Genomic DNA, 27,525 nt, shown 5'->3' on the forward strand with positions numbered 1-27,525 from the left:
GGGCAGCCAGCAGACGCTGCCTCGTTTCCCTCCCAGCATTGTTGTGTTGCAAGTGAGTCTCCCCGCGACCCCGACCTACCTTGACAGTCATGGAGGCAGAAAATCTAACGTCCTCTGGTACTGACATTTGCCGCATGAGACGCCTCAGGCCGCTGGTGCTCCGTGTGTGTGTGTGTGTGTGTGTGTGTGTGTGTGTGTGTGTGTGTGTGTGTGTGCGCTGCTCAACCTCCTTACCTGATCAAGAATCAGGGCCGCCACACTGGGCTAATAAGAGGAGGGAAAAAACCAACCATAAGACATGGAATGGAAACATCGCCAGTGAACGCCATCCTACGTATGTTATTTACAGAGATGTCTCCTCACACCGAGCCACTGGCGTTGCTGGAAGCACACTTGTAAAACACAGTGATGCTCCCTATCTACAGTGGGGGGTCGGGATCAACAGCTGGGCAGCCAATCTACTGCACTGTTTGCTGTTCTCTTCGTCGTGAAGTGTGTTGATGTCTCTAAGCAAGATGATGATCGATTCATTACTGATTTTTCTCTGTTCATTAACAGAATCTAACGCCCTCCACCAGAACTGTACTAGTCTTGTCTGAGGTACGACACTGGGATGATAGAATCATCTGGCTGAGTCACTGTGCTTTTCCTTTGGCTTTCTTCAAATAATGGGCTCAGGATGTACCTTAGAACGGCAGAACCATCTAATATTAATGGCTGTTAGAGATGATGTTGACAATGATTTGAGTCTACCTGTTTGCTGTGATGCAGGCGCCTCACCGCAATGTGGCTGGGTCCTTCTCCTCTTGAGAATAAAGTTTTGATTCTGAGTCTTGAGGGAATATGTAAACAGTACGTCCGGCTGAGGCGAGACGAAAGGTTGCTGCACCGCCCTTCCTCCCCTGATCCGCCTCTGCTGCAGTCTCGCCCTTCCTCCTGTGCCTCATTCCCTTCATCTGTCCCGCCCTTAATCCCCTGCTTTGCTCCCTGCATCTCTCCTGCCCTTCATCCCTTGCTCCGCCCTCTGTATCTGTCCCGCCCTTCCTCCCCTGCTTCGCCCTCTGCATCTGTCCCGCCCTTCCTCCCCTGCTTCGCCCTCTGTGTCTGTCCCGCCCTTCCTCCTCTACTTCGCCTTCTGCATCTGCCCCGCCCTTCCTCCTCTGCTTCGCCCTCTGCATCTGTCCCCGCTCAACGATCAGAAATAAGAGGCATGAAATCAAAATGCAAGAGATTTTTTTTTAGCAATGTTGACAAAAGTTTTATTTCTTTCCCATCTTAGAACTGAGAAAAGTTGTATGTACTGTATTGCCAACTGCAGATGTTGTCAATAGGTAGATTTTAACCACCTTTAATCAGTAGAAGATGTGTAGTTATGGAGTATATATGGTCAGTAAATACATGTGTGCCAGTAGGAAAACAAGATATCAAATATTGTTCTTACGTAAAACAAATCTTTTCCATTTTGAATTTGAGGAGGAAAATTTCACTCCGCACTTTCCTATTGAATTCCTAAGGCAGTATATCCTCTCGGTAAATTTGGTGAGCCCCCTTTATTTCTCTTTTTTTTTTTCCTGTCGGCTGTTGTGCCAGAGGGAGCGGTGGCTCGGAAGAGGCCTTCTACTTTACTATCCTGTCTCTACCACATATAGGATTAGAACCTCAGGACACCACTACTGTCCTACTGTGTCTAAATAGACCACCGAATCCCATCCGAGTACTTCTCCCTCTGCCTCTCCTGCAGTCGTTCCTCCTTTCCGTCCCTCCTTCCCTACAGCTGCCTCGCTCTCCCTTCGCTGCCTCCCTTGCAGCTGCCTCGCTCTCCCTTCGCTGCCCCCCTTTGCAGCTGCCTCGCTCTTCCTTCGCTGCCTCCTTGTAGCTACTTTTCCCGTCCTCTTGCATCTCCCTGCAACTACTTCGTTGACATAAAGGAAAAGAAGAAAACAGAAGAAGAATGTGAAAGACAGAGTACGTATGGAAGGAATCTTGGTAGATGCCAGATGAAGAGACACTCAAAAAAAAGGGACGCTAAGGACAAGGTTTTCAGCCGAAGAAGATGGACACCAGCTTGCTGTACGGTCAACTGATAAAGGAAACCCAGATTTTGATATCAACCATTTACTTCAAAGGTTTTGTCCGAAGGTTTTGATATTAATTTCCTTCAAAGATTTTGTCAGAAGCTTTGGATACCATTCATTTCAAAGGTTTAACCACAGGTTTCATCTGTACCTTTAGTTTCGTTAGCAGTTCTTACATAGAATCATCCTGTTTACTGAATATGGAAGCTCATTGAAGACAGTCCTGGCACATCTGGTCGTCTTTTTCTACTGTTAAGAACACGAAAGATATTAACTCATTATGACCTTCAATCACAATGATTGGCAAAGATGATAAAAACTTGTCAACTGAGGACATAGCCCATTGAGAGTTAATAGCTTGGTTGTAGAAGTAGGAAAGCGAAAGGTACGCCATTACAATGTAGCCTTGAACCTCACGATCGCTGGGCGGGAGCAAAAGCGAATAATCTCGGAAGAGGTGGAACAAAAAAGAAAAAAAAGTGACGCTAGTTAAAGGTTGAGGGTGATGGGCCGACAACTGTGGCAGGACGCGCCCCTGGGCCAGACGGAAGGCGAGAACCTGAGCGCTTGTTTATCACACGAGAGAGAGAGAGAGAGAGAGAGAGAGAGAGAGAGAGAGAGAGAGAGAGAGAGAGAGAGAGAGAGAGAGAGAGAGAGAGAGAGAGAGAGGACCGTAAATCCAAATGCAATCCAGGACGACTGATGACGCTGCTCGAGGAGGAGCTGGTATAAACCAAAGTGTGGCCGCGGTGTTGGAAGCCTTGAGCCGCCCCCCTCCACGGAAGTGTTTAAGACCGACAGGGTCACTTGCCTCTCTCTCTCTCTCTCTCTCTCTCTCTCTCTCTCTCTCTCTCTCTCTCTCTCTCTCTCTCTCTCTCTCTCTCTCTCTCCTTAAACTGCTCACAAGAAAACGCTTGACATAAGGTTGTGAGACGATTACGAGAGACCTATACAAAGTCGTATAAATCATAGATATCAAACGGTTCATGTGTCTCTTGTCTCTAATTGCCGGATTCTCTATTAGAAAGGCCGTAACATCCTGACCCAGAGCTGCGCATCGGCGGTAGAGCTACTGTGAAATCTGGACCAACATTTCCTGTGGGTCAGTTGGCTCTTCTAGTCCACATAGCAGCACACGTCACCCACGCCTCACGTGAAGATCAGGGCAAATGTATATATTAAGGTTTTATGGTTATATTTTCTACTTCTTACTTTCAGCAAGAATTGCTCGTTTATATATATATATATATATATATATATATATATATATATATATATATATATATATATATATATATATATATATACATACATACATATATATATATATATATATATATATATATATATATATATATATATATATATATATATATATATATATATATATATATATATATATATATATATATATATATATATATATATATATATATATATATATATATATATATATATATATATATATATATATATATATATATATATATATATAAACGCCCATACACGCACATATACATACATATACATACACATACACAGACATATACATATATACACATGTACATATTCATACTTGCTCGCCTTCATCCATTCCTGTCACCGCCCCGTCCTACATGAAACAGCATCGCTACCCCCGCTTCAGCGAGATAGTATCAGGAAAACAGACAACAAAGACCACATTCGTTCACACACAGTCTCTCTCTGTCATGTGTAATGCACCGAAACCACAGCTCCCTATCCACATCCAGGCCCCACAGACCTTTCCATGGCTTACCCCAGACGTTTCATATGCCCTGGTTCAGTCCATTGACAGCAGGAAAATGGAGCAGGATAAGTTCCCAAATGCACTTTCGAGTAATGAAGCACCCAATGGTACGAGGGGGCGAAAAACAATAGAAATGGAGGAGGAATGGGCTTATTTTTTCAGTTTTGTCGCTGAGCTTTACATCTCTCATTTTTATCATAGACGGAAGACAACACAGCTCACCTGGTATCCTATAACTTTAGTACTATGTGGAAAGTGGAATCCAGCAGAAAATGGTATCATTATCCAATGGAATGTGGTACCCCATTCCGTCACTACCATGATGCAGGCCGTCCTCACATTGATAGAGTCACCCATTTATGACACCAATCTTAATCGTTTTCTCTCACTGACTAGTGTAGTTCGTAGAAAATTACGTCTCCAGAGACCACCATTATCATTTTTTTTTTACTTTACGTGTATGGGAAAGAGGGAAATGACGAAATGAATAACAGGGACTTTTTATTCACTAAAAACTGAAAATGAAATATGTATGTACGTAAGACGTACCTGGGAATCAGGCGAGAGCTGAAGTGCTCTAGCACGGTTCCAGGGAACATGATTTTGTACCACGTTCTACAAACACCAAGAAAATCAACAAATTGTATCAAATAGTCTGAACGAACCCAGTGAAGGCGTAGTTGCTCCTCCCTCGATTGGAGCGTTCCAATATCTAGCAGTACTGTGTGAGGGGAATCTCCAGCTGCCTTACGTTAATGCAAGTTCTTTTGAAAATGATGATGTGCAGAATGCCTTGGATAATGCCCGTGTTGGGGGAACACCTGTTGCTTGTTGTTCTGTATCATGCGTGTCATTATCATAACTACAACAATTATCATCCCTCCTCATCACTCTACAGTTGCAGAACGTAAGTATCACCCCCCTAATTAGTTTACAGTTGCAGAACGTCTCTTCCAGACTGATTGCCAAGCATGAACCTGCTCCCCGTCTCTATTCTGATCTATTCAATACCTCACTTGAGATCTGGAGATTAGATTTATATAACATAGTCTAGATGTGGCCTTTATTGATAGGTATCGTATGATGTTAGGAAGACGACACATATCCAATGACGTTTAGGTATCTGAAAAGGCTCAGAGTCCTCCACTGAAGTGGAATAGGAAGTGGAAACATAAAAAAAAGAAAAAGATTAATGGAGCCATCATTAAACAGCTGAATCTCTGAGGGAAGTGGTATACTAAAAGGTGTCGGAAGGAGAGGACGTTGCTAGATGGACTACAGATGGTGAAATGAATGGATCACGAGTCAGTAATCTTGAAGGGACAAGGATCTTGGGAGGGATGGGTGCGACTACTGCCTGGGCCTTCCCTTTCATTGGCAGCAGAGACAGGCGGGAAGCCATGTAAGCTAATTGAATTCGTGGTTGTTCATTTTCAGAGATTTACGGTAAGAAGAGATGTTGTGCATAAGATGATATTAATGGGAAGGAAAGTAAGACAAACTCCCTTGACACAGAAGGTGTAAGATGCTTTTGAGTTTCACTTTAGGACTTTCCTTGGGCGGCTGCTGTCTACGACCTATTGACACGAAGGGTGTGAGACAATCCATGGCATCACTTCAAGACTCCCGAGCTAGGCGTGTACAAGATAGAGTGAACTGGAACGATCCGGTATACAGGGGTCGACGTGCTGTCAATGGACTGATCCAGATCATGTGAAACGGCCGAGGGAAAGCTTGGATAGGTTTGAGTACTACCACAAAGCAGAGAGCACTACCACACAGAATAGAGTACTACCACACAACACAAAGTACTGCTACACAATACATTACTACCACACAACACAGAGTACTCTCACACATTTCGGGATACTGCCACACAATACAACGTGCTACCACACAACGGAGAGCAGTGCTAAACAACACAGGGTACTGCCACACAACACAGAGTACTGCCACACAACACAGAGCACTGCTACAAAACACAGAATAGTACCACACAACACAGAGCGCTGCTACAAAACACAGAATACTACCACACAAGACAGAGTACTGCCACACAACACAGAATTCTCCCACACAACACAGAATACTACCACACAACACAGTGTTCTATCACACAACAAAGAGTGCAACCACACAACACAGAATTCTCCCATACAACACAGAGTACTACTACACAACTGAGAATTCTACCACACAACACAGTACTGTCAAACAAGAGTACTGCCACACATCAGAAAATACAACCACAGAACACGAAGTACTGCTACACAACACTTGCTACTGTCACACAACACACTATGTTGCCACACAACACAGAGTATTACTACACAAACCAGTACTACCACACACCACAGAGTATTATAACACAATATTGAGTACTACCACACAACAGAGAGCATTACTACACAACACAGATTGTTACCACACAACACTGAATACTACCACACAACACCGATTATTACCACACAACACAGAGTACTCTCACACAACACAGAGTCCTATCACACAAGACCAGAATGCAATAGTGACTCTGTACCCTGTCACCTTAAGGGTAAAATATTTTCCTTGAATTAATGGTTCAGGTTTTTACTGATCCTGAAGTCGTTTCGTTTGGTTTGGTCCAAAGAAGCTCATAGCTGACCATTGGCGAGGGTGGAAAGTGGGTAATGAGGGGCTTCCCCAGCTGTATCATGATTGCATGTACTGCTGTGGTGCATGTGTTGGGGTGGCGCATGTGCTGGGGTGGTGTATGTGCTGGGGTGGTGCATGTATTGGGGTGGTGTATGTGTTGGGCTGGTGCATGTATTGGGGTGGTGCATGTGTTGGGGTGGTGCATGTGTTGGGGTGGTGCATGTGTTGGGGTGGTGTATGTGTTGGGCTGGTGCATGTTTTAGGCGTGGTAGATATGCTTGGGCGGTAGAGATATACTACACAGACATGGTATGTGTGGATGGTTCGAGATAGACATGAATGCTCTTAGCGCCGTGTGGTGTCACAATGTCTGTCTACTGTCTTCATGTAGGAAGCAGCAAGTGACATGAGAGGGTGATGGTCTGACTGTTGTGTGCTGGTAAACATCTCTCTGAACAGAAGGGAAGTTAATACTGTTACAAGGGGCGTCAAGTCGTCCACTGACAGTGTTGGTAAATGGGCAAAATGTGTGTCTGAGGTATGACACCCACATGGTAAGTAGACAACTAAATGAAGGCCTTATGTATGGACGTGGCATCGTCATCTTCTTTTGCAAACACACGGACACTGTTGGAAAGGCTGAGGATGTCTGTGAGATTGGATGCTTTTGAATGTCATCGACAGGAAGAGGTTGAGGGATGCAAGGAATATGTTTAAGGTTGAGGATGAGTCAGATCATAATGTGTGGAAGGAATGCACCGGTGGCTTCGTGTCTGCCAGGCGGGAAAGTAGACTTTACTCCAGTCGAAGCCGATCATAAGAAACGATCCCTAAGTCTGGTGGTCGTATTGACTCACGTTCCTTGATGGAAATGGCAGGAGGTAGAGGCGAGAGACAGATGGACGTGACTGTGTGAAGCACGGTAGTTTATCTTGTTATAATCCAGTTTAAGAATTGATAAAACGTTATCGTCATCTTGCTCTTCTTTTACTGAATAACAAGCATTGCCAGACTTTCCACACAATTGGTTGTATCTAGTCTGCTTTTATTCATCCCACTTGAAACTGGTACTTTACTGTATAGAGAATCTATTCTCTCGCTCTTGACTGTAGGCCAAGTTGTGGTCACTACTACCACAGTGAGAACCTCCCAACTTGCAGCCACGAAATATCTGAAGGTCAAGAGCGACACCCTGAATGGCAAGACAAGCCTCTGGTCGAGTTAGTCCATCGAACCATTCCTGGGGGGGGGGACACTGGTAGAAATAGACAGTTGTCCTCGATAGCAGTTGGATGGCTGTATTGTGTTTACCATCATGTTAAGGGATAAGTCCTTTGATGAGAAGGGAACAGTTACTGCCACAGAAAACATATACTGTGTTGCAAACAAACTGGACATAACGTTCATGACTGGAGGTGGAGCCCAGATCCATTCTGAGAAACTGAGAGTCGTGGCTTCCTTCCCTCCTGCACTCAAAGATCTGCCACTTCGATTGCTTTGTTCAACTTCGATGAACGTTTTGTCACAATGTATCGCCCATGACGATCACTGCGAGCAGACCTCCCAGCCGATCATAATCTGTTGATATACTGATATCACTAGTGAGATATATCATGTCAGCCGAGGTACTGCTCACACACCAGGAAGCCAGGCTTAGCGTCTAAGTTCATAAGCTTACCACAGAATTCAACGATAAACTTGTATAATTAGAAGAGAACTTTACACGGAAGCTTGACATTTCTAAAGTTGATGATCCACGAAACATATGACCCTAAAGTCTACTGATCTACATTTCATTAATTAGACCACGCTCAGTACCAGACAAGCAGTACCTGGTAACACGCCCAGTACCAGACAACCCAGTACCAGACAAGTAGTACCTGGTGGCACACCCAGTACCAGACAACTGCCTGGTGACACACCCAGTACCAGACAACCCAGTACCAGACAAGTAGTACCTGGTGGCACACCCAGTACCAGACAACTGCCTGGTGACACACCCAGTACCAGACAACTGCCTGGTGACACACCCAGTACCAGACAACCCAGTACCAGACAACTGCCTGGTGACACACCCAGTACCAGACAACCCAGTACCAGACAAGTAGTACCTGGTGACACTCCCAGTACTAGACAAGTAGTGCCTGGTGATGCTCTTCACATTATAATGATGTAAGGAAATGTGCAGCATTGCCAGATCACCTGTGTCAAGTGAGGAAGATGTCAACCTGGGGCAGTGAAGAACCCCGGAACAATGGCCTATCGTGGGAAAAGAATTTCTTTCAACAGGAAAGAATACTTCCCACGTATTCCGTGCGTGTCGTAGAAGGCGACTAAAAGGGGAGGGAGCGGGGGGCTGGAAATCCTCCCCTCTCGTTTTTTTTTTTTAATTTTCCAAAAGAAGGAACAGAGAATTGGGCCAGGTGAGGGTATTCCCTCAAAGGCCCAGTCCTCTGTTCTTAATGCTACCTCGCTAACGCGGGAAATGGCGAATAGTTTAAAAGAAAAGAAAGAAAAGGAAAGTAAATCACATGAGTCAGCTTATGAATGACGGACAGAAAATGACGACGTGTTGATAATGTTATGCAACACGAGGCGAAATTACAGTTCCAATCGTCTATGAGGTGTTTATCTTCATGGAGTATAGCATTGCGAGAGCGACCTTACCTATAATACAAGGTCAGGGTACACATGCACAGCCAGGGTACACACGCGACATCCCACCCCCAGCCACACCGGGTAATCTTAGTAGCCTCTTGAAGGACGAGATCCCAGAACTCGCCCACGACACAGGTCCCAGCGATGTGTTTCCAAACTCGCTGGCAGCGAGACCACACCTTGATGAGACTGGTTTTTGAACGTAGATTTGGTCCGTGTGGCATCTTGATGTAGACTCTGGGTACATGTTTTGTTATGAAACCGTCGCGCGTCTTGACCGAGATGATGTATAGTTCGTAGACTGTGTCTGAGTATTGTTTGTAGAGTGAGGCCAGGGAGCTACATGCGTAGGATCCTGGGAGGGAGATAGATCACACCTCAGCAGTGTCGTCTACAGTTTCTTACTTGGGTCACCCTGCTCTCCTTACCGTCTGATGACTGTTTCCAGTCTCCCCTCTCTCTACTTCTGGGGTTCTATCTCCCTCTGTCTCTCCGTCTCTCTTTTTTCCCTATTTCACTTAGTCTTACTGAGAATATCTAGTACTGGGAAGGGTGTTTGCTCGGAGACTTTTCTCTTGACACTGGGAAGAGTGTCTGTCCTGAGGTATTCCTGATGGTACTGGAAAGGGTGAACGGCTATTGTCGCCATCGACAATCGAGTAACAAACATAAACGATAATGATACTGAATCATGTACTTATGTTACCTCAGACGAGGCCGAGGTATAGGAAAGTTTCGTAAACTCAGTTTTGCAAAGGCGCCCAGCAGCTCCGTACAGGGAGACGGGCGAAGGAGCAGACACAGGGACAGGAGCTGCGTCACACCAGCCCAAGAGCTGAGAAATCCCAGCCAAAGAGCTGCGACAACTCAGCCCATGAGCTGCGATGCCCTGAACAAGGCTATCCCACTTACGTCATATACCCAAGATCATGCCAGGTATCCCAGTTATCGAGCAGCCCCTGCGGGGTGGAGGAACATCTAGGATGACTGTGGGTGACTGACACTACCAGCAATCGAACCCACGCAGCCAGCGAATGAGCCACGGTCAGCGACGTAAACCCCTACATCACAGAGGGACATTCAGATTTGCTTCTTACGTAAACTGCGAGTATCTTAATCATGAAATTTCTGGTGAAGTGAAAAGTTTCTCATTATCATGACACATATACTTGGCTTGATAGTACAACTTATCGGTGTGTTCCTTGCATTCAAGTTTCTCATTTTTGATGACTCATAGATCTTAGATGTCTGCTTTACTTCCTCTGTCTTCCATTGCTGGACCTTTGCATAGCGTCGCCGACAATCGCTAAAAGGTGCATCTGTTCAAAACTTCATCAAATTCTATTAAGTTCTCTTCTCTCCATTTGTGCATTATTCAGGACTTTTGTAATTTTTCATTGCTGATCCTATCAAATTACTCTCTCTCTCTCTCTCTCTCTCTCTCTCTCTCTCTCTCTCTCTCTCTCGAGAGAGAGAGAGAGAGAGAGAGAGAGAGAGAGAGAGAGGACGGGTGGCCTCTGCCCTTGAGAACGGGCCGTCCCAGATTTGAGCAGCAAGCAACTCCTCAGCTTCGCCCACCTCAGTTTATATGGCTTGGCTTTGGAAGTAAGTGCTGACCAAGTGGTCCAACCCGCAGCCAGTGACCACACAACTGCACACACCACATATGTAAGATGCCCTTTGCCTCTGACCACAGGTTCGAGCATCGTGCTGAGCGTCACTTCGCCATGCTCGAGACTCGAGCCATCACGAAGCTGAGGTGAAGGAGACGCATGAACACATACGCGTTCGTCCGTGGGTGTGAACATGGCCACATGCATTAACATCCACATCTTTGACCATCAGAAGGAATCACCACAACCAAGAGCTGCAGCACGTAACTTTTCTGAGTTTTGCTACGTTCTTCGTAGCGTGGAAGGGTGGCTGATTTACCACCCTACTGCCAGACACAAGACCATCTTACCTTCCTTTAGAGAAATAATCCTAATCAGAACGAAAGGTGAAAGTTGCGCTCCATGAGGAATCAAGGTCTTATCTATATGTTCTTCAGGAGAGATGATAATTTATGTCGATTTCTAAGGCTTGTGGAAATAACTGGATCCCCCTTTTTTATCATTTATTATCCTGGTTGACCTGTCGCGTTTGAGGTAAATTTGACCCACTCCTGGTGCAGGGGTGTGGGCAGAGGATATGTTTCCTACCGCCCCTGACCATTCCTCCGCCTGGCCCTCACCTGCTACCCACACACTCGCCCACTGGCCAGGGTCGCTCATCTACTGCTCCTCTCGGATTGGCCACCTCTCTTAGCGACGTCACTCCATAGTGGTGACACATTGACGACGTCACACCCGGGGGCAACCCCGGAAGAGCGACAGCTGAACAAGTGTATCTCCAATTTATGTTATCGTTGGCTCCTGATGATGCACTGTGACAGAGTGGCTCTTAATTCGGATTATTCCCCTGTCTCCTCCAGTGCCTCATCCACGAAGCAGGAGAAACAGAAAAAAAATGCTTTTGTTCTCATGTTTATTCTTGGTTGAGGCAAATTTTAGAAGGTAAAGAAAACGAGATAATAATATAGGTAAATCGTAGAGGAGACGAGGAAGGTGAGCAGGTTAGATATCCGGTCTTAGCAACCTTGTTTCTTCGCTCCCTCCTCCTCCTCCTCAACTCGCTGCGCCACCGCTTTCTGCTCCACCCCCGTTCCCACCGACCTGTCACACTGCCCCGGCTTTCCCATTAAGTGTGATGACAGGAGGAAAAGACACAGTGGAGACATAGAGGATCGTGAAGGCGCTTGTAGATGTATGGCGTCGGTTGGACCGAGTTATGTGTGGAGGGTTTGATGGCACCTTACATGTGGTGGACTGCCTGTGAGTAACAGATGAATAAAGGTTTATTGGATTCAGGCAACCCTACGGCTGAAAGTACACAGTTGAGGTATTACAGATGATGCAAAACTGGGAGGTTAGGATGGTTACTAGCTGGCTAGTCATACAAAATAAGCCCATAGATGAGGTCCTTCTGGATAGACAGGGTGGTTGCAGAGTAGATAGAATTGTTTACACATTATGCATTTGGTTGTACAGTAAATGATGACCAGTTACAGCAATACAGTAGTTGATATGATACGCAACCTAACTAACAGAAAAGTGAGCTGTTCACATGCATGGCATATCATGCACTTTTTCATGGATTGTTCATGACGTCCACAATGGTATGTATGGGAAATCGTTTGTAGAACTACGTCTGTATGTATGTGTGTGTGTGTGTGTGTGTGTGTGTGTGTGTGTGGGTGTGGGTGAGGGTATGGGTGGGTGCGTGTGTGTGTGTGTGGTGGGCGGGAGGTTTGGGAGGGGAGGACCACGGCCCTCACCAGGCAGGCGTACCTCTGCGGAAGGTACCAAGGTCTGTGCACGCTGGCCAGGGCCGCTTTTTCTCAGGCGTTTTCTTTATTGATATCGATCACAGCACGTGTCCTCTCTGTGCTGCACTACCCTCGATCTGCCCTCTGTGCTGCGCCAGCCTCGACCTGCCCCTGGCCTGCTCGCTGTGCTGCGCTACCCTCGACCTGCCCCTGGCCTGCTCGCTGTGCTGCATTAACCTCGACCTGCCCCTGGCCTGCTCGCTGCGCTGCGCTACCCTCGACCTGCCACTGGCCTGCCCGCCAGGAGAGGAGGAAAAGGTGGAGGAGGTTTTTGATCTCCACGCTTGGGTACGCCTCATGCGGCCAGCATGGAGACCATGCCCTCCGCTGAGCTGTGTGGTGTCGTCATTACGATCCCTCACACATACAGAGCAACGCTGGACCATAGAAGTCTGGAAAGACCCGTCTGGTGGACACTGGCACTGAAGTGTGTACTTCCGTGCGTGGTCCCCGTCTGGTGGACACTGGCACTGGAGTGTGTACTTCCGTGCGTGGTCCCCGTCTGGTGGACACTGGCACTGGAGTGTGTACTTCCGTGCGTCGTCCCCGTCTGGTGGGACACTGGCACTGGAGTGTGTACTTCCGTGCGTGGTCCCCGTCTGGTGGACACTGGCACTGGAGTGTGTACTTCCGTGCGTGGTCCCCGTCTGGTGGACACTGGCACTGGAGTGTGTACTTCCGCACCTTCAGTATCTTCAGTACAGTACCTTCAGTACATTTCACTATCATTCAGTATCTTCAGTATAATACACTGTACCTTTAGTATGGTGCACTTTCCATCAGCATCTTCAGTATAATACACTGTTTCTTCAGTACGGTGCACTATCCTTCAGCATACCTTCAGTAGGGTGCACTTTCCTTCAGCATACCTTCAGTACGGTGCACTATCCTTCAGTATCTTCAGCAGCTGCTCAAGATTTCTGGGGATCGGTCCATAACTTGCTTACCAGAAAAGGAAAAAAAGAATCCCATTTCATTCTTATTAAAGTCTTTATTTAAATGCGTCAAGGATCATATACATTTGAAGCCTATCAACAACACATTTTAGGCTGCGGTTTCTTCATATTTTTATTCAATCAGGATGGCCCGTGGTGGAAAGACACATTGACTATAACTGGAAATGTTCATATGGTTACTGGCCACAAGGATCACTTGCATAGTGAGAATGTATATGGTCTTAGAATATTCTTAACACCTGAAGAAGGCGTTGAAGATATTCCAGTTGGTGGACGTAGCTTGAGTGTTGACGACCTTAGTGACCGTGGCAGCGGATAGATCAAAAGCCCTAACAACCACCTTTATGGTGTTCACTCACAAAGGGTAATAAAAGACACATGTGGCCTGAGGTTACCATATATTTCACAGGCCATCTGGTGCTTGTACGCTGTACTACAGGTCTTCTACCTCCATGATAACTGTACACTGGTTCAGTGTTCATGAAAGGATGTCAACATTTGTTTTTTTCTTTTAATCTTACTTTACCCAAGCAAGTGTCTGTGTCGGCCCAGGGCAGACAAATACATGTGCACACAGGTGGACAATTCCTTTGGATCTCTAAATGATAATATCAAAGACGTCAGAGGCTAAAGAGAAGTCCTTTTTTTGACATGTTTCCTACTCTAAGTTGAAAAGATGGGATTTATCTGATAGGCCACTTGGCAAAGATCATTCATGTTACGAGAAATGATATCAAGATGTCTTTCTTTGACTGTTTAAAGGCTTTACACAGGTCAACATTATCCATCAGAACTGGGTTATGGTCCGCTGTTCCTATACACTTCAAGTTGATTTAGATCAAACTTGGTACAAAGGCTTCTCGTTCCAAACTTCACATGACTTTTGTAGACAAGTTTGTGATTCCTTCATTCTTAATCTTTTCGGAGGTTGTGTATGTAGAGGCACTTTGGAACTTGTGTACGTATTATGCACCAAATGTCAGAAGGTTGTGGACGTATTCAGAGTCTGTTTGGGAGGTCTGTACAGGAGTTTCTTCTTACTTGCATCGACAGTTTGCAGGTTTTCCCCGTGAATTATCTGCATGCCTTTCAAGTCTCACTACACTGATCTGTGAGTTTCTGATATTTTCCATTTTCACAAAGAGCCTCGATGGAACCCATATTTGCATTCTCAGTGGGACAAGTCTTACATAAAGTGTATTTTGGTCACATTTTGATGAATCTGAGCATAAGGATCATGTGTAGGGCATCCAGTTGCCTGCTCCAGCACACGCTACAAAGAAGGAGTGAAAACCAACGCTATGTTAAGGTGTATCTTATCTCAGGACGATGGCACGACGCTTGAGGACGACCGGCTGAGTACGACGGCATGACCATCGAGCACAACGGTACGAGCTTGGGTTATGGTGGCGTGCCATCAAACAGTCCTGCTCGAGAGCTTTATTCGTCGTGCTCAAGGGTCGTCCCGTCGCCTTCAAAGGGTCGTACCGTCGTGCTCAAGGGTCGTACCGTCGCCTTCAAAGGGTCGTACCGTCGTGCTCAAGGGTCGTACCGTCGCCTTCAAAGGGTCGTACCGTCGTGCTCAAGGGTCGTACCGTCGTGCTCAAGGGTCGTACTGCTCAAGGACACAGGAAAGCCAAAGTCATTCTCAGCTTGCTGAGTTGACATCAACCTTCCATTTAACTTTCTTGAAACTACCATTGTACCATGACGACCATAAGGCTGTTGTTAGAATACGTGTTCACTTATACCCCAAGGACAAGTGCTGAATGACTATCAGTGTACTCAGATCTCCAAGATAGCACCTCAGGGCTATACGAGAGATAACCAGAAATCTCGGAGGAAATGTTAATCAAAACTTTGGTCCACTCAGACCTTCGGAACAACTGTAAATAAATTAATGGCAAAAAATCAGAACTTATAGGTACTACGTCTCACATGCAGCTCACACACGGATGAACGAGTGATCATAATGTCTATCAGCTCCGCTTAAAAAAATGGTGAATGAGGTATGTGGGGTAGATGAGGTGGAGGCAGGGGTTGAAGCAGAGGAGCTTGGATATGAGAATGAAGTTGCGAGGGATATAACCCTGGGTATGTCTGGTCTGGTGTCTCCGAGCATACCCAGTCTCCGTTGCGAACTTGGCTAAAATATTTGCATGGTCGTCCTCCCACAAATGCTGCTGAAAAAGAAAAGAAAAAAACAAAACTGGTCAAGTTATATGGGGACGTCATGACTCCAGGGAGAACTAGTAGCCTATATACAGCTGGAATCGAGCGAAAGCCGAGTGATGTGACATTTTACTAACCTAATGCACCGGCAGATGTAATGCTGTTTCAAATGTTTGTAAAGCGAGAGAAATATATCTATTGAGGGTGAACTAACCTGGGTGGCCGAACTGCGGTAAGGAGGCGGTGAGGGAGAGCACAGACAGCACCATCACAGCGACGGCTGCCACGGTAACACGAAACTGAAGCGTAAGACAAGAGACAATGTTAACATACTTGGCTGAAGTTTCCGCTCTTGTCTAAGCATCTGTGATGAGAGAGAGAGAGAGAGAGAGAGAGAGAGAGAGAGAGAGAGAGAGAGAGAGAGAGAGAGAGAGAGAGAGAGAGAGAGAGAGAGAGAGAGAGAGAGAGAGAGAGAGAGAGAGAGAGAGAGAGAGAGAGAGAGAGAGAGAGGCAGGACTCATACGGTCATTGCCAACAGCGAGGGGTAGTAAGAACAGACATGGACACACTACAAAAAACAAACAAAAAAATGTTCCTAACTGAGAAATGAAATACATTTTTTCCTTCACAGTTTTTGAGTTATAAACCTGATGTGTAGTGAGCCAACACACCTGGTAATAAGTGTAACGGGAAAAATAAAAGAATAAAAAACACACCTTCAGCCATTTATGACTTCTCGCCAAAATGGATCAGTAAAATTGAAAAACAAAAGAAGATCTATCACCCATATCATCCCACAGCCTGAGGGATCACTATATCACCGGCACATCACCCTACCAGTCAGTGTACAGGAGACTGGGTGAGTGAGACATCGTATTGGCCACCGTAATAAAGTATTAGTGGTTAGGTATCGTAGTACCGATGGTCAGATCAAGTGGTGTCAGGAGTGAGGTACCGTAGATGGAGCAGTGAGGTACCGTGGTATCAGTGTGGTACGACATCATGAGTGGTCAAGGAACGTCATGGCGAATAGGTTCCGATGCTTCGACGATGAGATGCGTCATTAGTGGAGTTGTATAGTATCCCTGGGTGAGGGAGCTGGCCATCGGGAACAGGATAGGAGTAAATAAGATCGGGTTAAAGTGATGTAAAAGGGAGAGGTTTTCTTACCATTTTCCCTCGTTGATGGTGGTACGGGTTAGGTGCAGGACGGGCCAGACGTTGGTGTATATATATAGGTAGGTCAGAGCCATGCTGGGACGAGGTGCCACCTGTGGGATTATTCGCAGAGTTCTAGTGTCCTTAACCTTAGCACCGAAAGGAACGGTCGCCCTAACACTTAACTGCTTTAGTTAAGTATCGTATCCTACATGAGTAAGATCTTCACATATATACCGAATGTTATCTCTATAGAGTCGAAAAAGCTTTGAGGAGAAAATCCCACATTGGTATACATGACAGGAGGACGGGAAGTTCCACTCTCACATTCGAAGGTTAAGACATCAGCTTCCTTACTCTCCGTACGGAAATAAATTCTATGAATTATCTTTCTCCCTGTAATTCCGTCTTTTGTAATCTCTCCCTTTACCTTCCCACCGGCTTGTGTGTGTCTGTCCACTTGCATATATGAAGATGGATATACACAGGAAAACAGATTGAGTAGACTCAAGGTGGTTGTATTCAGAACACCTTGGCCTCGGAGAGTGAGAGGTGATAACAGACAATATGCCCACTCGTTCCCTCCCACACACGGCCACAGTATGTGCACGAGGGCGGACAAGCATGAATGTACATACGGGAACAGATATACACACAAACATGTACGTGCATGCCCGAATCTTCGTGGAGTAAAGGTTGACGTTGAGATGTGTACAGATGGTAAAGACTGTGCTCATGTCTCCGACCTGACATGATAGACTAAATATTGCTAACCCAGCTGCTCTGTCGCCTCCCAGGGATCGGTCGATGAAATGGGTATCTTGTGTAAGATGGTATATATACTTATATATATGAGTATACACACACACACACACACACACACACACACACACACACACACACACGCACACTGGATGGAGAGAGATGAGGGATTATTGGTGCTTAAGCACCTGGTCATGAGAAGAAAGATCATGAGAGGCAAGTGTTTTGGGAGCAGCTGAGTGAGTGTGTCAGCAGCTTTGGTGCACGGGACCGGGGTGTTAGTGATGGGTGATTCGAATGCGAAGGTAAGCAGTGTGGCAGATGAGGTTATGATTGGTGTATATGGGGTGTTCAGTGTTGTTAATGGAAATGGTAAAGAGTTTGTGGACATATGTGCTGAAAAAAAAACTGGTGATTGGGAATACCTGGTTTAAAAGGAAAGATATGCACAAGTATACGTATGTGAGTAGGAGAGATGGTCAGTCGGCACTGATACATTAAGTATTGATTGACAAGCATGTGGAAGAGAGCCTTTTGGATGTAAATGTGCTGAGAGGGGCAACTGGTAGGATGTTTGATCACTATCCTGTGGAGGCGAGAGTGAGGATTTGTAGAGGTTTTCGAAAAAGAGGAGACAATGTCGGGGAGAAGAGCGGCTTGAGTAAGTGAGCTTGGAAAGGATACTTATGTGAAGAAATACTAGGAGAGACTGAGTGCAGAATAGCAAAAGGGGGAATGATTTGGTAAACAGAGAAGTATTGAAAGCTTTGCGGAAGATGAAAGCCGGCAAGGCGGCGGGTTTGGATGGTATTGCAGTGGAATTTATTAAAAAATGGGGTGACTGTGTTGTTGACCGGTTGGTAAGGATATCTAATGTATGTATGGCTCATGGTGAGGTGCCTGAGGATTGGCGGAATATATGCATAGTACCACTGTACAAAGGCAAAGGGGATAAAGGTGAGTGCTCAAATTACAGGGTTAAGTTTGTTGAGTATTCCAGGGAAATTATATGGGAGGGTATTGATTGAGAGGGTGAAGGCATGTACAGAGCATTAGATTGGGGAAGAGCAGTGTGGTTTCAGAAGTGGTAGAGGATGTGTGGATCATGTTTGCTTTGAAGAATATATGTGAGAAATACTTAGAAAAGCAAATGGATTCGTATGTAGCATTTATGGATCTGAAGAAGGGATATGATAGAGTATATAGAGATGCTCTTTGGAAAGCATTAGGAATATATGGTGTGTGTGTGGGGGGGGGAGTTGTTAGAAGCAGTGAAAAGTTTTTATCGAGGATGTAAGGCATGTGTACGTGTAGGAAGAGAGGAAAGTGACTGGCTCTCAGTGAATGTTGGTTTGCGGCAGGGGTGTGTGATGTCTGTGTGATGTCTCCATGGTGCTAGGTGTTACAACCACTGTTGAGGCTAGGTGTAACAACTGCCTTTGAGGCTAGGTGTTACGCTAGGTGTTACAACCACTGTTGAGGCTAGGTTTAACAACTGCCTTTGATGCTAGGTGTTACAACCACTGTTGAGGCTAGGTGTAACTATTGCCCTTGAGGCTAGGTGTTACAACTGTCCTTGAGGCTAGGGGTTATAACAACTGTTGAGGCGAAGTTTAACAACTGCCCTTGGGGCAAGGGGTTACAACTGCTCTTGAGGGTAGGTGTTGAAACTACTGTTGAGGCTAAGTGTAACAACTCCCCTTGAGACTAGGTGTTACAACTGTCCTTAAGGCTTGGTGTAAGAACTTCGTTTGATGCCAGGTGTTACAACCACCCCTGAGGCCAGGCGTTACATGAATATCTGTTATACGTGAAAATACACAAGCTAAGAGTATTTCTGATGGCCACAGACCACTGAGACGACCGCTGCAGATGGACAGATGTGATATGCCTGAATATTCTTGACAGAGAAGGAACCCTTCGTCTCCTCGACCCACAGAAGACATTTCCCGACATCTCGATAATAGAATCTCCTCACATGTCACAACAGGATCCTCCGTATATAGCTGGTTCTTACCTTTGCGGGCTATGACAACAATACAGAAGCTGAAAAATTTTAATTTCAGAGTTATAATGAAAGTCCGTGAAAGTAAGACCTTTTGGTGAATAAGTAGTAACTGGTCAGACTCAGAGGCTTTGGCATAGCCTATACACACACTCCAAAGTTGTGTCAGACTTTTGGTTCGGTCGAACTCCAGTGACTGTATGTTGTTTCAGCAGGACGTTATCATTATAGCTACAGCTTGTCACGCAAGCTGGCGACGAGGGGAAAGTAGAGGCAGACAACAATTAATGGAACCTCTTTATTCATAGTACACAAAGCCATTGGCACAAACATGAACAAGGCAAATGGAGAATGACTCACGCTTGATAAAGAATCGCTCGTTTGCAGACATGTTCTCCAAGACATTCATCAAAGCAGCACTTGTCTGATGGGTGACACGAACCATCGTTACTACATGTGACCGGTCCTCCACGTAGTGGACATACAGGCCGGCGAGGTGGGCAAACACCATCATGTTTTGCGACAACACTCGGGGCCTTTACGTTCGTCTCACAACAGTAAACTTGATTCGTGTCTGGTACCTTGCACCAGTACCTACATGTGGCAGGCGGAGGGGTCGAGGACACCACTCCACCTTGATGTCCACCTCCGCCATGGTGTCCACCTCCGCCATGGTGTCCACCTCCGCCATGGTATCCACCTCCGCCATGGTGTTCATCTCCGTCATTGTATCCATAGTCACCATGATAACGTTTATCAGACAACGTCGATCCAGATGCACCTTGGTTACGGTTAGTTTTTCCAGCGTGAACAGTACTGGCTGCTAGGAGGCAGCACAGCGTCACCACAAGTGCAGGCTGCGGGGACAGATCATCATCACATTATTTCATAAGGAAAGAAAAGGAAAAAGAAACAACAACAAAAAACAAACCGTTTCTTAGTCATTCTTCAGCCCCACTGGAGGATTCCATCTCAGACACACACCTCCGATCATCTACACCTTTTCCGTCTGCACAAACCACGCACAGATTTCTACACGTGTGTACAATATACAGATGATTAAGGTAATAACATACCCACAAAGACAGTCCAACAGCACCAGACATCTGGGTATTTTCGAAATGGCTTCTAATCGTGGAGACGACAGAAACTCAGAGGTGAGTATGGCTAGATAAGGAAAGCATACAAACGATTTATCAAAGGTAAATACCCATAGGGTGTTCATGAAGCCAAAAATGCATAGATAATGCCAATCGGCGACTTGAAGCAAACTATGTAAAGAGTCTGCTCTGAAGCGTATCTACATATGATGGTATGCTCTACTAGCTCAATGAACATAGATGAGTGGAGAGCGACTTACCTTCATGGTAGTCAGGGTTGAGGACAGAGTGGGGCTTCGAGGTGCGCTCCTCTGTATATATATACATAGCTGGCCAGTCAAACCGGCAGCCTTCGAAGGTACATATCCCGCCTGGGAATCCCCAAGTTAGGGGGTCCACTAGTTCTGTCCGCTTCAGTTTTTGCCATACTCGTTTTCAGATGGTCGGGTGTGAGACGAGTTTATCTGAGAACTAAGAAATGTGAAGCGTCTGGGATAAACCATGGAAAGTTTTGTGGGGCCTGGATGTGTAAAGGGAGCTGTGGTTTTGGTGCATTACACGGGGCAACCAGAGACTGAGTGTGAACAAACGTGGCCTTTTTTGTCTTTTCCTAGCATAACTGGATTTCATGTGTTGCGGGGTGGCGACGAATATGGATGAAGGCAACAAGTATGAATATGTACACATCCACCCTCCTCCGCACAACCCTATCTATAGCCCATGCCTCGCAACCATTAAAACATTGTTGGATCCACTATTTCTTCAAACATACCCATTATTGCTCTCCGAGATAACGTTTTAACATGCCACACATTCTTCAACGCTCCCAGAACCTTCACCCCCTCCCCGACAATGTAACGCACTTCTGCTTCCATGGTTCCATCCACTGATGAATCCACTCCCAGATATCTAAAACACTTCACTTCCTGCACTTTTTCTCCATTAAAACTTACGTCTCAATTAACTTGTCCCTCAACCCTACTGATCCTAATAACCTTGCTCTTATTCACATTTACTCTCAGCTTTCTTTTGTCACACACTTTATCAAACTTAGTCTCCAATTTCTGCAGTTTCTCATCCAAATCAGCCACCAGCGCCGTATCATCAGCGAACAACAACTGACTCACTTCCCAAGCTCTCTCATTCACAAAAGACTGCATACTTGCCCCTCTTTCCAAAATTCTTGCATTCACCTCCCTAACAACCCCATCCATAAACAAATTAAACAACCATGGAGACATCACACACCCCTGCCGCAAACCGACATTCACTGAGAACCAATCACTTTCCTCTCTTCCTACTCGTACACATGCCTTACATCCTCGATAAAAACTTTTCACTGCTTCTTGCAAATTACCTCCCACACCATATACTCTTTTACCTTCCACAAAGCATCTCTATCAGTTCTGTCATACGTCTTCTCCAGATCCAGATCCATAAATGCTACAAGCAAATTCACTTGTTTTTCTAAGTATTTCTCTCATACATTCTTCAAAGCAAACACCTGATCCACACATCCTCTACCACTTCTGAAACCACACTACTCTTCCCCAACCTGATGCTCTGTAAATGCCTTTACCCTCTCAATCAATACACTCCCATATAATTTCTCAGGACTGCTCATCAAAATTATACCTCTGTAATTTGAACACTCGCCTTTATTCCCTAAGCCTTTGTACAATAGCACTATGCATGCATTCCGCCAATCCTCAGGCGCTTCACCATTATCTATACATACAGTGAATATCCTTACCAACCAATCAACAACGCAGTCACCCCCTATTTTTTTTTTTTTACAAATTCCTCTGTAATACCATCCAAACCCGCCGCCTTGCCGGTATTCATCTTCCACATTCATCTTTCACTACCACTTCTCTGTTTACCAAACCATTCCCTCTGACCCTCTCACTTCGCACACCACATCGACCAAAACACCCTATATCTGCCACTCTATCATCAAACACATTTAAAAAACCTACAAAGTACTCACTCCATCTCCTCACCTCATCACTACTTGTTATCACCTCCCCATTATCCCCCTTCACCGATGTTCCCATTTGTTCTCTTGTCTTACGCACTATATCTACCTCCTGCCAAAACATCTTTTTATTCTCCCTGAAATTAAGTGATACTCTCTCACCCCAACTCTCATTTGCCCTCTTTTTCACCTCTTTCACTTTCCTCTTGACCTCCTGCCTCTTTCTTTTATATATCTCCCAGTCATTTGCTGTACTTTCCTGCAAAAATCGTCCAAACACCTCTCTCTTCTCTTTCCTTAACAATGTTACTTCTTCATCCCACCACTCACTACCTCTTTTAATCTGCCCACTTCCCACCTTTCTCACACACACACACACACACACACACACACACATATATATATATATATATATATATATATATATATATATATATATATATATATATATATATATATATATTATATATATATATATATATATATATATATATATATATATATATATATATATATATATATATATTGTTTTGTCGCTGTCTCCCGCGTTAGCGAGGTAGCGCAAGCAAACAGACAAAAGAATGACCCAACCCACCCACATACACATGTATATACGTACACGTCCACACACGCAAATATGCATACCTGTACTTCTCAACGTATACATGTATACACACACACAGACATATGCATATATACACATGTGCATAATTCATACTGTCTGCCTTTATTCATTCCCATCGCCACCTCGCCACACATGAAATAACAACCCCCTCCACCCTCATGTGTGTGAGGTAGCGCTAGGAAAAGACAACAAAGGCCACATTCGTTCACACTCAGTCTCTAGCTGTCATGTAATAATGCACCGAAACCACAGCTCCCTTTCCACATCCTGGCCCTACAGAACTTTCCATGGTTTACCCCAGAGGCTTCACATGCCCTGGTTCAATCCATTGACAGCACGTCGACCCCGATATACCACATCGTTCCAATTCACTCTATTCCTTGCACGCCTTTGATCCTCATCTATGATCCTCATCGGACAATAACATTTATGATAAAGTATTGTATATCTAGTAATGTAGTACCATACAGCACGAGGTGCTATAGATGTTTTGTATAATGACAGAGTTTAATGCAATATGAAGTAGTATAGACCCGTGTACACAATAACTTCATGCAGCATAAAGTGCTATAGAGTTACAAGGATGATGTTAGGACAAAGAACATGACAGTTCAGAGGTTTGTGTATCGGTGAGTACTATATTCAAGAATGCAGGGACACAGAAAATCTGACAGCCCAGAGATTTCTATATCTGTAAGGGCTTTCACACCCAGACGCGACCCTCTCACACTCAGGGAACACTCCTCTAGATAGATCCGAGGCCCTCACACTCCACCCAGCCTTGGCCTTCACATTCCACCCAACTTTGGCCCTCACACGCTATCCAGCCTTGGATCTCACAATCCACCTAGACTTAGCCCTCATAGTCCACCCAGCCTTGGCCCTCACACTCCACCCAACCTTGGCCTTCACACTTCATATAGCCAACCCTTACACTCTACCTATCCAAGACCTTCATATTCCGCGCAATCAAGGCCTCACACACAAAGAGATAGGCCCTTGAACCATACAATCAGCTGGAGGAGATTCATACACAAACGCATATATGACTTGCAGAGTTAAGACGCTGACACACACACACACACACACACCACCACCACCACCACTACCACCACCCCATACTCCTCACTCTCTGACGCACGTACGTAAAGAGCGTAACCTTGTGGGCAGCTGTACCAATGGTAGCTCATGGCGAGACCAACGCTGATTCGCAGGGTCCTATCAACAGCAGAGACGAGAGCAACAGAAGATGCAAGTGGATTTGAGTCTTCCTACCAGTGTCAGGTGTTGGCAATACAGAATGTTGAGGTTTTGTGACAATTCTGAGACGAATATTCGCATGGGAGAGGAGCACTGAGAAGCCTCCAGCAGAATGCAGGACCCGAGGACTGTGTGTGTACTAAGCTACCCGAATGCTGAATACTCAAATGATGAGTTTTTTCAATATGAATCTAAATGACTGAGGAACACGACATCGAATGATCCTGTTGCAGAACCAGAATCAGGCTAAGAAGCTGTATGTACGGGCGCGTGCTCTCTCTCTCTCTCTCTCTCTCTCTCTCTCTCTCTCTCTCTCTCTCTCTCTCTCTCTCTCTCTCTCTCTCTCTCTCTCTCTCTCTCTCTCACACACACATGCACACAGAGTATGAAATTGACTTGGAAAGAGATGAATATTGTGTGGACTACAAGAGAACAAATGGGAGCATCAGTTAAGGAAACAGATAGGCACATGGTACTACAAGCAAAGGAAAGGTTAAGAGGTGTTGGAGAGAGGATTTTGAAGGACTGGTGAATGTGATGGATGGTAGGGGGTCAGATGTGCAGTGTTTGAAACGTGAGGTATGCAATTGGTTAGGATCCAACTGGGGCGATCCTGATGGAGCTGAGGCCTTCTCTTCCTTCCTTGATAATGTGGAGCAAGTAATTAACTCATGAACTATGGAGTGTTAGGATAGTAACTGCTTAGATAATTTACACGAAGTTATGGCAGGTGGTTCAGTGAAAGGAAAAGAGGTGGTGAATGCCTTGCGGAAAATGAAGTGTGCTAAAGTGGGTGGAGTGAATAGGATTGCAGTTGAATTTCTCAAGAAAAGGAGTTGTAGTGTTGTCGATCGGTTAGTCAGGATTTTGTATGTAGGTGATGTGCCTAAGGATCAACAGAATGTCTTTATAATTCCAGTGTGTAAAACAAGGGAGACGAAAGTTACTGAGCAGAATACAAAGGTATAAGTTTGTTGAGTGTACCTGATAAGTTGTATAGGAGAGCGGTGACGGAAAGGGTACGCTACGCACAGAGCGTCAGGATGGGGAAGAACAATGTGGTTTTAGGAGTGGTAGAGAAAGTGTGGATCAGGTGTTTACTTCGAAAGGGTTTGTATGTATCATTTATGGATCTGGAGAAAGAGTGTGAGATGGCTGAATGAGATGCTTTGTGGAAGGTGTTACGAATACACTATGGGGGAAGAAAGCTACCTGAAGCAATGAGGAGTTCTGAGTAAGAGTAAATTGCATGTGCAAGTACAAGGAGAGGAATGTGTGTCACCAGATGAAGGTGAGTCTGTTGCAGGGGTGTGTGATGTTACCATGGCTGTTTAAGCTGCTCGTTGATGGGGTGGTGAGGGTTGTGAATACGAGGGTCTTGGAGAGAGGGACAGGTCTACGGGCTGTTCGGGGTTGCGCGAGCCTAGTTGGTGAAGGAGTCACGGTATGTTGTTGGCACGGGTGTAGGGACGGTTTCGAGTGAGAAACTGTACAAGCTGGTGTGTTCAGGAAAATGTATGAGGGGAGGAAGTTACGAGTTAGTGTAAATTAAAGCAAGATTATCTAGTTTAGCAATGGAGGGAGGTAAGCTAGCTGCCGTGAGAGCTTGAATGGAGAGAACCTTGAAGGAGCGAAGTGTTTTTGATTGTTGGGATATGGCAGCACAGGGAACCACGGGAGCTGAAGTGAGCCATGGGAGGGGTGAGATGTCATTGTCTGTGAGGGCAGAGATGGGCTTTGTTTGATAGTATAGTAACCCCGACGGTGTGACATGAATGTGACGTGTGGGCCATAGATAAAGTAATAAGGAAGAGGTTGGATGTGTTGCAAATGAAATGGTTAAGGAGAATATGTGGTGTGAGGGGTGTCAATCGAATAAGGCGATGGGTAAGAGAGAGGCATGGTGATAAGAAGTGTATGCATGAGAAAGTTGAAGAGGATGTGCTAAAATGGTCTGGACATATAGTGAGGATGAGTGAGGAAAGATTGACCAAGAATACATTGTGTCAGAAGTGGAGGAAACAGGGAGATAGAGGAAAACGAGCAAGAAGCGGAAGAACAGAATGAAAGATAATTTGAAATATGGGAACATGCGCATTAGATAAAGAAATACGGAAGAGGGTGGATCTGTTGAAATGAGAACTTTGAGGACAATACGTGATATGAGGAGGATTAATTGAATATGAGATGATGGGTAGGAGAGTGGACATGGAGAGAGGATCAGGTGTGCAGTCTGCTGGGTGATGGGGATGGCTCGGAGGTGAGTCAGACGTTTGCTGATGATACGGTGCTGGTGGCAGACTCGAATGAGAAACTGCAGAAGCTGGTATCTGAGTTTGGTGGAATGTGGGAAAGAAGAGAGTTGATGGTGTATGTGACTGAAAGCAAGGTTGTTGGGTTTGGCAGTGGAAGAGACGGGTTAGTTGGAGCTAAGGTTATACATAAGCTCAGAGCTGGAGTGCTGAAGACTACGGTGTTTGAAGACCACAGTGTTTGAGGACCACGGTGTTTGAGGACCACAGGTGTTTGAAGACCACAGGTGTTTGAGGACCACGGTGTTTGAGGACCACAGTGTTTGAGGACCACGGTGTTTGAGGACCACAGTGTTTGAGGACCACAGTGTTTGAGGACCACGGTGTTTGAGGACCACAGTGTTTGAGGACCACGGTGTTTGAGGACCACAGTGTTTGAGGACCACAGGTGTTTGAGGACCACGGTGTTTGAGGACCACGGTGTTTGAGGACCACAGTGTTTAAGGACGACAGTGTTTGAGGACCACGGTGTTTGAGGACCACAGTGTTTGAGGACCACAGTGTTTGAGGACCACAGTGTTTGAGGACCACGGTGTTTGAGGACCACAGTGTTTGAGGACCACGGTGTTTGAGGACCACAGGTGTTTGAGGACCACGGTGTTTGAGGACCACGTGTTTGAGACCACAGGTGTTTG

At 45.5% G+C, this 27,525-nt stretch overlaps 1 long non-coding RNA gene across 2 annotated transcripts; it reads right to left on the reverse strand.

Annotated features, from left to right (window-relative positions):
* Nucleotides 1–13,548: 13,548 nt before the first annotated feature.
* Nucleotides 13,549–16,984, reverse strand: LOC139756997 (uncharacterized). Of its 2 annotated transcripts, none has more exons than XR_011714480.1 (3): nucleotides 16,861–16,984; nucleotides 15,905–15,989; nucleotides 13,549–15,701 (listed from the first exon to the last, which is right to left on the reverse strand). It is a non-coding gene; the product is annotated as an uncharacterized lncRNA (long non-coding RNA). The 2 variants fall into 2 exon arrangements; XR_011714481.1 differs by having other exon boundaries at nucleotides 13,549–15,698; nucleotides 16,861–16,983.
* Nucleotides 16,985–27,525: the final 10,541 nt, after the last annotated feature.

Source organism: Panulirus ornatus, chromosome 24, assembly GCF_036320965.1.
Source record: "Panulirus ornatus isolate Po-2019 chromosome 24, ASM3632096v1, whole genome shotgun sequence".
In the NCBI taxonomy this organism is placed as follows: domain Eukaryota; kingdom Metazoa; phylum Arthropoda; class Malacostraca; order Decapoda; family Palinuridae; genus Panulirus; species Panulirus ornatus.